The sequence below is a fragment of the Schistocerca cancellata genome, chromosome 3 (genome assembly GCF_023864275.1).
Source record: "Schistocerca cancellata isolate TAMUIC-IGC-003103 chromosome 3, iqSchCanc2.1, whole genome shotgun sequence".
Classification (NCBI taxonomy): domain Eukaryota; kingdom Metazoa; phylum Arthropoda; class Insecta; order Orthoptera; family Acrididae; genus Schistocerca; species Schistocerca cancellata.
The window spans coordinates 355,905,988-355,919,206 of NC_064628.1; the positions used below are offsets into that span (position 1 = coordinate 355,905,988).

The 13,219-nt window shown below is 43.0% G+C and overlaps 1 protein-coding gene across 3 annotated transcripts in view; it reads left to right on the plus strand.

Moving 5' to 3' along the window:
• LOC126175042 (putative polypeptide N-acetylgalactosaminyltransferase 9) overlaps positions 1-13,219 on the plus strand; it is a 554,784-nt gene that overhangs the window by 291,176 nt on the left and 250,389 nt on the right. The gene's annotated exons all lie outside the window — the stretch shown is intronic.

Sequence of the window (13,219 nt, forward strand, 5' to 3'; positions counted from 1 at the left end):
GAACGACCTTGTCATTACGCGCGTGTCGGCATTCCAGTATGAAACGCTTTAGAAGCAAAATGAATGCCGAAGACATTAGAAAAACAAAATATCTCAAGCAATTTCAGAAGTTCTAACGTTATCACGTTCAGTCGTTTAAATTTTTCTATTACTATTGTCCTCATCCTCCTTAACGAAAGAAAAACGGGTGAGAAAAAAAATAAAATTCACTCGTAATTAGTGCGGTCTAGGCGCTGCAGTCATGGACTGTGCGGCTGGTCCCGGCGGAGGTTCGAGTCCTCCCTCGGGCATGGGCGTGTGTGTTTGTCCATAGGATAATTTGGGTTAAGTAGTGTGTAAGCTTAGGGACTGATGACCTTATCAATTAAGTCCTATAAGATTTCACACATTTTTCGTAATTAGTTTTTAAATTAACAAAAGCAAATTGTGTTTCCCGGGAAAGAAGTCTTTTCTCGTGGAATTTAAAATAAATTTTGCATTATACTGACAGATGCTAATATTTGACAATAAGCCTCAAAGGGCCACGTTTCAAACTGAGAAACCAAGTCTTATGCTTAGTGCCGTGACTTACAAGCCCATCCGCGTACGTAATTACGAACGTAGGTGCACAGCTCAAAATTTTCTATAATTTTGTGACATTCCGGTCGTTCAAATAGTAATTAGTATTGGTAATTATATTACATATAACATAAGCAAATTTAATTGTAGCTCCCTTTAGAGAATGGACTGACTCTGATTGGTTTCGAAATACTTAACATTTCGTCAGATGTAATGAATGTCTTTATATCAATAAATCATATCAACTGAAACATCAAGTCTATATCAGATACCGAGCATCTGTGTGAAAATTACTTAAAACAGCGTGAACACTGACTACAGAACCTAGCTTTCCTTAAAATGCAAACGAAATTGTGAGCTCATTCAGTACTATGTGCTCTGTAATAAACACTCAAATACCATTAATTTTCCTCGGATTCGCCTCGATTCTTTTAAGTTGTTCGTAGTGTGCGCAGTTCTTTTAGTTTCACAATGACGCTTTTTGCGCTTCCATAAGACTGAGGGATATGTTAATGACCGGCTTCCGTATTTACTACTATCTTCTGGACTCAGTAAAATTATTTATAAGAGTTATTTGTTGAAATTTGAATATGAAGCATTGTAAATGGGAACGACACAGTTAAAATTCATGTCCCTTCTACTATCCTTATCGCCCCCACGTAGCGCAGCTACTCCACACATAATACGTCTGCAAACTCTACCCATTTACGTCACAAGGAGCACCTGCGATCTCTTCGACAACGCGCGCAGCACAGTTTCTAACATTTTTAAGCTAAAGTCAGTCTGTTGAGTTGGAAAATGTAAAATCAGAACACACATTGTAAATTAGGCGATATGCCAACTGGGGACTCTGCAGCCAACTCCTGCAGTCACAGTGTTGGAGGAATAAGAGTTAAAGCAGAAAAGAGTTGTATAGACTAGAAAGTAACTGTATGCCTTCAACAAAAACTCTGTTGAACATGAGACTAATTCTACATTAAAAACAATATTGTAAGTCGGGCACTGATGCCATCAGTGTTTCCCTCTGCCCCAATAGGCCACTTTATCTACTACGGAGCCGGCTGGTGCGGCCGAGCGATTCTAGGCGCTTCAGTCTGGACCCGCGAGACCGCTACAGTCGCAGGTTCGAGTCCTGCTTCGGGCATGGATGTGTGTGATGTCCTTGGGTTAGTTAGGATTAAGTAGTTCTAAGTCTAGGGGACTGATGACCTCAGATGTTAACTCCCATAGTGTTTAGAGCCATTTGAAGTGATGAAATAAAATTTGTGCCAAGTTTGTGTTATGGAGGGATTTCGCCTAGGGTGTTACGTGAAGCTGTGTTAGCTACAATGCTAGCTTAGTGTCGTGGATAGCACATCTGCCTAATAAGCAGCCGGCACGGTAGCTCAGCGTGTTCGGTCAGAGAACCGGTTGGCCTCTGTAATAAAAAACTGAGTGGAAGGATCGAATGCAAAAAAAAAAGCAGCAGACCCTGGTTCATTTCCCGGCCTTGGCACAAATTTTAATTAATTACTTAGCTTCTATCCTTACTGAATATAAAGTTGAGATTGAATATGTCTCCAGAAAAATGTAATCAGATTAGCTTAAATATTTATATTTTTCAGATATGCTTTTCTTGCTATTGCCACTCTGCATTTCATATCCTCTCTACTTTCGCCTTCACCAGTTTTCTGCTGCCCAAATAACAAAACTTTTCTTCTGCTATTAGTGTCTCATTTCCAAATCTAATTCACTCAGCACAGCCTGATTTAATTCCACTACATTTCGTTACTCTATTTATACTTGTAATGATATTAATCTTATTACCTCTTTTCAAGATTCTATCCATTAGCTTCAGTTGATCTTGCAAGTCCTATAAAGTATCTGAGAGAATTTCAGTGTCAACGGCAATCCTTAAATTTTTAATTTCTTCTACCCGAATTTAATTCATTTTCCACATTTCGCCTTCTTTTCATTTACTGCCTGCTCTACGACAAGACTTCACACTGATCTCCTGCCTCCCGTTCATTTCCCTCGCCTGTTACAACTGCTGTACAAGTAGCAGGTGGGTAGTTCACTGTGAGCCTGGAGAACAGGCGCTCAGTGAAGGTGTAATAGGCAGACACCTGTTGCCGTGACGGATGCTCGGCGAGGCGCGGCAGGAGAGGGGGCGTGTCAGATGGGTCGGCCACGCCCCCTGCTGATGGAAACGGCCGGAGAGCAGGGCACGATCGACGACCACCACCTGACAAGGCTTCCGCGCGTTAATCCGCACCTGCGGGGCGGGTAATGATACGGCGAGGTTGGGAGCAGCTGCTGCAGCTGCAGCTGCTGCAGCTGCAGCTGCTGCAGCTGCAGCTGCGCGTAGAGACCTCCCAACGACATCCGGAGCGTGACTAAGCGCTTAGGGCAACGTCGCGTCAGAAATCTCCTGGTCGGAGGTTAAGAAGTGCGGAAATGCTGTTGGGAGCAGTCATAGACGTAACGTCGTATCAGCGAGCGACTTTGGCCTCGCTTCTGTCGTAAATTAACAAAAGTATGTCGACAACACTGAAATGTCTTACTATTACTCTGGCTCACGATAAACACTTTGCAGCGTATGCATCAGCTGTGAAATATGTAAGAACTATGTTCACCACTTAATACCAACTCAAAATTTTTTGTTGTTATCATTGATCAACATGTTTAGAAAATCAGTGGAGAAATGTGAGATATGGGATATTGAGATGAACTAAAAAATTGCTGGGGACGAAAGGATATGATTTAAAACTCTCACCTGAGTACTTCTGCGTCACACTGGCAGCGATTGGAACTGCTTATCAAGGCACGCGGTTACATTCAATATTACGGAATGAGGGTATCTCCAATATTACAAAGAATCAACTGTACAAGATTTTCTTGGAAACCACTGTGTTATATGGGACAGAAGTGTAGACAGTGACTAAGAAACTGAAAAAAAGACACCAAGCAGTGGAAATTATGTATTGAGAAAGGTGTTACGAACCACAATAACAGGCTGGGTAAATAATGGAGTAACTAAGCGAATGGTAGAAATAGATTAAATACAGGTGCAGGGTATAGAAAGGAAAGACGTAGAACTGTGTGGCCTTGTGTTACGTGTGCGTGGTAATAGATTACCACAGAAATGTGGACTTGGAGGCCTCAAGGAAGACACACTCTTTATTACACAGAAAATATAGGTAAATTGTAATTACTTGATAGTTCACATTTCCAGTCAGCGCCGGCTCGTCCTAAATCGTAGAAAACACCAAGTGGAAACTTCAGATCATCCAGGGTCAAGGAAATCTGTCAATAATCGTAGAACAGTAATGCAAAACATAGTAAAGTTGAAATCAGTTAACAGCCATTTCCCGAAAGTTCGGTTCAGGGAGGTAGACCCTTCAGCACAGCGCGACTCGAAGCATCTTGCAGAGACCTGTCCCGCAGGCGTCTCTTACCACTTGTCAGAAGAGTCTTTGATAGTGGACATACCTCTATGTGGGGTGACAGAGATACTGAAAATGCTGTAGATATAAGGGTAACTGATTGTCAATTCAAAAGATCTGAAAAGTGCTTTAACATCTGAAAATTTTATATTCTCTTTTTCTCTGTCAGGCACTGGACGGATTAAACAAAAGGTTGCGAAGATTACAAATCGTCTTTGATTTAACTAAGGTGTTTGATTATGTTAATCACATTGTGCAGGAGTTAGACCATTATGGAAGTAGACGAGTAACCCATAATTGGTTCCTCCCATATGTTAAGAACGGACAGCAAAACGTCATTCTCCACATTAATGAGACTGGCCGAGAGGGAGGCGGGGGGGGGGGGGGCGAGATGCCTTAGGGGTCAGTGCTGACACCTCTGATGATATGACAGGTGATTCTAAAATATTTCTGTTTGCTGGTGACACAGGATTGATAGTGAAGGATATAGAGTGCAACAAAGGCAATGTATAAAACAGTGCAGGTTAACACTTTAGTTCATGGCTTGTAGAGAATACGTTTCTTGCTAAATCACACTAAGACTCAGTTTTTACAATTTGTGCGGATTACAGAAAATGGGCGTTTGATTAGAGAGTCTGCTCAGTCCAAATTCCTAGGTGTTAAGCTAGATCGCAAGCTGTCATGAAAGGCCTATTTTGAGGATCTTGCTGAATGCTACAATATTTACCATCAGAAAAGTATCTGCGAAAAGTGTTACTAATCCAGCAGAAAAATTTGTGGCCGTTCTACTTGTCACGGAGAATTTCAACTCTAAAGTTTTTTGTATATAAACTGAAGGTGTAGGGTGGAGGGGGGGGGGGAAATAAAGGAGAGGAAGGGAAAGAACTATTGATATCAGCTGCATCGGGATTTGATGCGGGATCAGCGGCGACTAGTGAAAATTTATGCCAGACTAGGACTCGAACCCAGGATCTGCCGCTTACTAGGCAGTTGAGGTAACTACTCCACCACCCAGGCACAGTGTTTATCACAATTTCGCGGACTATAGCTTCCCGGCCGACTCACATGCAATCTTGCGCCACCTCTCTGCAGTCCCCAGCCATGTACTCCATGCTCGCTAATTTTATACTACTGGCCATTAAAATTTCTACACCACGAAGACGACTTGCTACAGACGCGAAATTTAACCGAACGGAAGAAGATGCTGCGATATGCAAATGATTAGCTTTTCAGAGCATTCACACAAGGTTGGAGCCGGTGGCAACACATTCAACGTGCTGACATGAGAAAGGTTTCCAACCGATTTCTCATACACAAACAGCAGTTGACCGGCGTTGCCTGGTGAAACGTTGTTGTGATGCCTCGTGTAAGGAGGAGAAATGCGTACCATCACGCTTCCCACTTTGATAAAGGTCGGATTGTGGTCTATCGCGATTGCGGTTTGTCGTATCGCGACGTTGCTGCTCGCGTTGGTCGAGATATAATGACTGTTAGCAGAATATGGAATCGGTGGGTTCAGGGGGGGTAATAGGGAACGCCGAGCTGGATCCCAACGGCCTCGTATCACTAGCAGTCGAGATGACAGGCATCTTATTCGCATGGCTGTAACGGATCGTGCAGCCACGTCTCAATCCCTGAGTCAACAGATGGGGACGTTTGCAAGACAACAACCATCTGCACGAACAGTTCGACGACGTTTGCAGCAGCATGGACCATCAGCTCGGAGACCATGGCTGCGGTTACCCTTGACGCTGCATCACAGATAGGAGCACCTGCGATGGTGTACTCAACGATGAACCTGGGTACACGAATGGCAAAACGTCATTTTTTCGGATGAATCCAAGTTCTGTTTACAGCATCATGATGGTCGCATCCGTGTTTGGCGACATCGCGGTGAACGCATACTGGAAGCGTGTATTCGTCATCGCCATATTGGCGTATCACCCGGCGTTGAGGTATGGGGTGCCATTGGTTACACGTCTCGGTCACCTCTTGTTCCCACTGACGTCACTTTGAACAGTGGATGTTACATTTCAGATGTGTTACGACCCGTGGCTCTACCCCTGCGAAACTCTACATTTCAGCAGGATAATGCACGACCGCATGTTGCAGGTCCTGTACGGGCCTTTCTGGATACAGAAAATGTTAGACTGCTGCCCTGGCAACACATTCTCCAGATCTCTCACCAATTGAAAACGTCTGGTCAATGGTGGCCGAGCAACTGGCTCGTCACAATACGCCAGTTACTACTCTTGATGAACTGTGGTATCGTGTTGAAGCTGCATGGGCAGCTGTACCTGTACACGCCATCCAAGCTCTGTTTGACTCAATGCCCAGGCGTGTCAAGGCCGTTATTACAGCCAGAGGTGGTTGTTCTGGTTACTGATTTCTCAGGATCTATGCACCCAAATTGCGTGAAAATTAAATCACATGTCAGTTCTAGTATAATATATTTGTCCAATGAATACCCGTGTATCATCTGCATTTCTTCTTGGTGTAGCAATTTTAATAGCCAGTAGTGTAGATTCCCGATGGAAGTCGAAGAAAATGTGTATCCGCACTGAAGAGTGTGGATTCATTGCCAATCGAGTCGAATTAGTTGCATGAATGAGTGGCGTCTGTTCTTTCGGTCATGCCATAAAAAAGTATTTGGAAGCATGTGTAGAAAAAATAAACCAACCTAGGCTCATAAAACAAAAATAATAAAGTATATTTATACGATAAAACGCTTATGTCTGTGAAAATGCCCAGGTGGCTTTTCAGGAGCTTCTCTGCCGGATTTTGATGTATCGAACACAGTTGAGATTTTAATGGAGGTGAGAGAGAGAGAGAGAGAGAGAGAGAGAGAGAGAGAGAGAGAGAGATTAATGGTTTAGCCCCGCATACGCAAGCAGTGCTCAGTGTAGCAGAGTCCCCACATACAGACGATTTCACGGAGCTTACTAGCATATAATGGAACTTGTCGCTGGCAGAGGCGGCTGCCTCGCTAGAAACTGGCGGAACGGAAACGCGTGTCGCAAGACCACAGCCGTGGCCGCCTGCCGGCCGGATTGGCACCCGCAGCTGGCGGTCGCGGGTTCGACGCGCTTTCCCGCCTGCGCGTTTCCCGCGTCACAGGCGGATTACGGCGGGCGAGGTTAGTGGAGCGGAAAAGCGGACCGCGTTGGCTGCAGTCAGCTTTTGATACGGTCTCCGTCCGCAAACGGCAGCTGTCCACATCAGTTGTCGCCGGCCATCCTGTGAGTACCTTCGCGATCAGTGGGGATGGAAGCACCGTAATGGGCGTATTTCTTACAACCATATTTGGCGCATTACGAACTAAAAGTCTCATTGGAAAGCCATATGTTTGCTGTACACTTCACCATACACTTAGTCAATCATATCTGAACTTCAGGGAAAAAAAATCGCAACACCAAGAAGAATGTCAGGTCTTAAATGGCTACACAGGATAATTGAAATGGCGTGGGAGTCGGGACAGGTTCCATCAGACTGGACGAAAGCAGCAATCACACCAATCTTTAAATATGGAAACAGAAAAGATTGTAACAACTACAGAGGTATCTCTTTAATCAGCGTTGTGGGTAAAATCTTCGCAGGTATTGTTGAAAGGAAAGTGCGAGTATTAGTTGAGGACCAACTGGATGAAAATCAGTGTGGGTTTAGGCCTCTTAGAGGTTGTCAGGACCAGATCTTTAGCTTACGGCAAATAATGGAGAAGTGTTGTGAGTGGAACAGGGAATTGTATCTATGCTTTATAGATCAAGAAAAGGCATATGACCGGGTTCCTAGGAGGAAGTTATTGTCTGTTCTACAAGATTATGGAATAGGAGGCAAACTTTTGCAAGCAATTAAAGGTCTTTACATGGATAGTCAGGCAGCAGTTAGAGTTGACGGTAAATTGAGTTCATGGTTCAGAGTAGTTTCAGGGGTAAGACAAGGCTGCAACCTGTCTCCATTGTTGTTCATATTATTTATGGATCATATGTTGAAAACAATAGACTGGCTGGGTGAGATTAAGATATGTGAACACAAAATAAGCAGTCTTGCATATGCGGATGACTTAGTTGTGATGGCAGATTCTATTGAAAGCTTGCAATGTAATATTTCAGAGCTAGATTAGAAATGTAAGGACTATGGTATGAAGATTAGCATCTCTAAAACAAAAGTAATGTCAGTGGGAAAGAGATATAAACGGATTGAGTGCCAAATAGGAGGAACAAAGTTAGAACAGGTGGACGGTTTCAAGTACTTAGGATGCATATTCTCAAAGGATGGCAACATAGTGGAAAGAACTGGAAGCGAGATGTAGCAAAGCTAATGCAGTGAGCGCTCAGCTACGATCTACTCTCTTCTGCAAGAAGGAAGTCAGTACCAAGACTAAGCTATCTGTGCACCGTTCAATCTTTCGACCAACTTTGTTGTATGGGAGCGAAAGCTAGGTGGATTCAGGTTACCTTATCAATAAGGTTGAGGTTACGGATATGAAAGTAGCTAGGATGATTGCAGGTACTAGTAGATGAGAACAATGGCAGGAGGATGTGCACAATGAGGAAATCAAAAAAAAAAAAAAAAACTGGGTATGAACTCTATAGATGTAGTAGTCAGGACGAACAGACTTAGATGGTGGGGTCATGTTACACGCATGGGAGAAGCAAGGTTACCCAAGAGACTCTTGGGTCCAGTAGTAGAGGGTAGGAGGAGTCGGGATACACCAAGGAGAAGGTACCTGGATTCGGTTAAGAACGATTTTGAAGTAATAGGCTTAACATCATAAAAGGCACCAATGTTAGCACTGGATAGGGGATCGTGGAGGAATTTTATAAGGGGGACTATGCTCCAGACTGAACGCTGAAAGGCATAATCAGTCTTAAATGATGATGATGATGATGATGATGATGATGGTGATGATGACGACCACAAAACGAAAGTTGGTAGGTAAGCTTCTACATCTGAAAGATGATATCCGTTCAATTTTCGCGATAGTCGCATTAGAGGATGCAAACGATGTTTGCTGTAAATACACGGTGTAACCGTCGTTAGTAACCGTGGTGAGTTAACATTAGTCAATAATGCCTTTAAGGCGACGAAGACTCTACTATTAACAACTCACTGTGTTTGAACGAGGTCATGTAATAGGGCTACGAGAAGCTGGATCCTGCGATATTCTAGAGAGACTTGGCAGGAATGTAGCCACTGTACACGATTGTTGGCAGTGGTGGTCGCGAGAAGACGGGGCTCCGGATGGAAAGGTGGCGCAACCGAGAGGGAAGACCATCGTGCTCGACTTATGGCACTGGCGCATCAGTCTATATTCGCAGCAGCAATTTGAGCAGCAGTTGGTATCACAAGGATGCAACGAACTGTTAAAAGTCGCTTACTACAAGAAAAGCCCATACGCGCCCTGTAGCGACCATCTGCAACGTCAATTGAGTCAAGCGAGAGCTTATCGGAGGGCAGGGTTAAGGTCTGTTGTGTTTTCTGATGGAAGCTGGGTCTACCGCAGTGCCTGTGGTTTTTGGTGTTTTAATTTTTTTTCCGTCAGTGTATTATTCCTCAGGTCAACATCCTTTTTCCTAAAATCTTGTAGATGGCTGCACATTCAGAGACCGTGTATAGTTACAATTGAAAGAAAATCAGCCCTCGGTCACTATTTTTAACAAATTAAACTGGTTTCGACACTGCTAGCAGTTTCTTCCTCAGAATTTAAAACAAAGAATGGTCTATATTCTATAACATGGTCACAGAATTATGACTATAAATGTATGATAGAGTATAAGCACGGAAGGCTGGCAGTACTTATATGTCATTTATAAAGTAATAATATGCCAAAAGGGCATTAGTCACAGAGATATTTAAGATAAAGAAAACTGTGATGGCGAGCCACTAAGGGCTGCTCGTTACTTGCGTGATGCAGGTTGCGAAACGGACAGAGGTGCCATGTTCACCTGCCCGCATTTGTTAACACGGGCACCTCAGTCCGTTTCGCAACCTGCACCACGCAAGTAACGAGCAGCCCTTAGTGGCTCGCCATCACAGTTTTCTTTATCTTAAATATCTCTGTGACTAATGCCGTTTTGGCATATTTATTATTTCATAAATGATATATAAGTACTGGGAAGACCATCGTGCGCCCGCATCTCGTGGTCGTGCGGTAGCGTTCTCGCTTCCCACGCCCGGGTTCCCGGGTTCGATTCCCGGCGGGGTCAGGATTTTCTCTGCCTCGTGATGGCTGGGTGTTGTGTGCTGTCCTTAGGTTAGTTAGGTTTAAGTAGTTCTAAGTTCTAGGGGACTGATGACCATAGATGTTAAGTCCCATAGTGCTCAGAGCCATTTGAACCAAGACCATCGTGCTCGGCTTATGGCACTGGCGCATCCGTACTTATACTCTATCATACATATTTGTCATAATACTGTGACCATGTTATAGGATATAGACCACTCTTTGTTTTAAATTCTGAGGAAGACACTCCTAGCAGTGTCGAAACCTGGTTAATTTGTTAAAAATAGTGACCGAGGGCTGATTTTCTTTCAATTGTATCCTTTTTTCTCATCTCATACTAATCGTATAGGGATGAATGACGTAGCGTTACAAAGATTGTTTAACCAACTTTTGACGTTGCAAATCGATTTTGGGATAAAACTTACTATTTGTGGAAAATTGTAACATAAAGGAGACATTTAACTACCATAGGCAAAAAGGGCATCACGGATGCCCAGTTTCATACCTATCATTTTAAGAAGCTAACATTAATGACGCATAAGAGAATCTCTCTTCATATTTTCTTATTAAAAATACTATTTTATTTATTTTAAAGTATTTATTAACTGAATAATTTGTATGCAGCTTTGCTAAAGATTATAACCTCGACCACTCCAGAAGCCCATTCTCTCTGCCCGCGCTAAAAGTTGACTTTTCGAAACGACAAAAATATTTGACACTGTCGTCTTGAATTGTGAGTTACCTATTGCTACTACGACCTAACGTGCATACTGTAACGGAAAATGTTTGTCGAGTTGAAATTATACCTTATGCGGGCCTGCTGACAATCCCCATCTCTGCCAGCCGCAGAAACCACGACAAACATTCCGAATGCAAAACACATTTTTGGATGCATGGACAAGTATGTTCAAGGATGCATCATAAATTCACGTCGTTCGGTTCATTGTTGAAGATATTTTCTCTTCATTTCCACAACTACCTTTATCCCAACGACTACTCTTATTTGAAACTATTATTTAAAGCTATAAAAGTGCGATAGTTCCGCACGGGTCACGTGGTCATTCACTATTCAGTGATACGATGACAAAAGTTTCGTCCATGTATCGCAGCCAATAGCATGAGTAGAACTTAATGAGGAGTGCTCCAAAGGTTGCATGTACGTGAGAAAGTTGGCTACTACCTGAATGAAGAAGGGACTGTATTGCAATTGCGTCCGTTTGCTCATAAAATTTAATAAACCGTCAAATCTAACCGCACCAGATCACAGATAAACAGATGGTTAATCATCTTCTTATTGGTGTGTTGGTGTGGGGTATTTGTGTGAAAGCTATTGTATCTCTGTCCTGTACCGAACCAAGATTTTCGGCGACTGATAGAACGCAAAAGAGCTGGTGTTTTGCCATTTAGCCAAGGCTTTTGACGTTTTAATCCATCGATATATTCGTGCAACAGCTGCGGTGTTTAAATGGAACGGTACACTGTTTTGGCCGAGAGCCGTTGAAAAGAGTAGTAGAGCGATATAGCAATTTCTATGGCTTAAACGGTTCGACCGATCCGTGGAAGCGCTGATATTTTTCTGCGTAAGGGCTGCCAACAATTCCAGCGAATTCCCAGTAGTGTAGGATAGGAACTTGTCACGCCATAGATACTGCGCTCTTTGAGCAGCGAGATACAAATTCGTATGCGTCTATAAACGTAACAACTGGCATTAGGGAGCTGATGCGTCTCTGCTTAACTGCTGTAACCTACATCCATTTCAATCTCTTTACTATAATCAAGCGTTGGCCTCCTTTTACCACAATTCTTATTCGCTCTTTTTCCTCTATCACCGAAATAACCGGCCCTTAATGCCCAGGATAATGGTTGTCACCATATCCCTTCTTTTAGTATCAAATACATTTTTTTCTCATTTCGACAAAGTATGTCTTCATTAGTTTCTTGACCTACTCGTTCAATCTTCAGCATTATTTGATAACAACACCTTTCAAATGCTTTTAATCTATGCAGTTCTTCGTCTATGTTTCACGTGCATGCTGTTCTTTGCATAATTTTGTCGCATTGAATACCCATTCATTCCTCTCCCTCAGTCCACATTCTCTAGCCAAGCGGTTCTAGGCGCGTCAGTCTGGAACCGTGAGACCGCTACGGTCGCAGGTTCGAATCCTGCCTCAGGCATGGATGTGTGTGATGTCGTTAGGTTAGTTAGGTTTAAGTAGTTCTGGGAGACTGATGACCTCAGATGTTAAGTCCCATAGTGCTCAGATCCAATTGAACCACATTCTCTAATTACTTTTTTCTTTTCTTGTTTTTCCTACTATAGAATTTCAGTCCCGTTCAGAATTAAATTCTTGTATCTCTTAACGCTATGGTTATTTTCTTTTATTTCATCCTACATGCCTTTCGGTCTCTTCCTCTCCTTCAGAACTATTTGGCATATATACTTCTACTATAGTGGTTTCTCTTAGTTCCGTGTCTGTCTTGACTTTTATAAAGCATTCACTATGTAGCTCAGAGTACTTGCCCACATTCCTATTTCCTTATTCACTCGTGCATTACTCCTATTTTGTTCTGTGTCGATAAAACAGTACTGTTACGACCAGAAATCCTCTTCTTCCTGCCACCACCCTTCAACAATTCCCACTGTATTTAACTTCATTCTATCTGCACCTCTTTTCAAGCTCCACCCTCTAACTTGTCACGTGAGAACATTCAATACATGTGGAATCTAGTAGAATGCCCAGTTTGGTTTCTCTCATGAGAAATCCATTTGGGTACTTGTGGTTCAGGGATCCGAATGAGAGACAGTTTCATCTCTGGAATATTTTACCCAGGAGAATGCCATCATCATTAAACCTTACAGTAGAGATGCATGTCCGCTGGAAATGTAATTGCCGTATTTTCTCCTTCCATTCAATAACCACGCAATACATCGTAGCTTATCCATTTTAGCTAACGTTGTAAGTCCATATCCGTCAATCATGCAGACTGTTGTGCCCGCACCAAGTGAGGTGTCGCA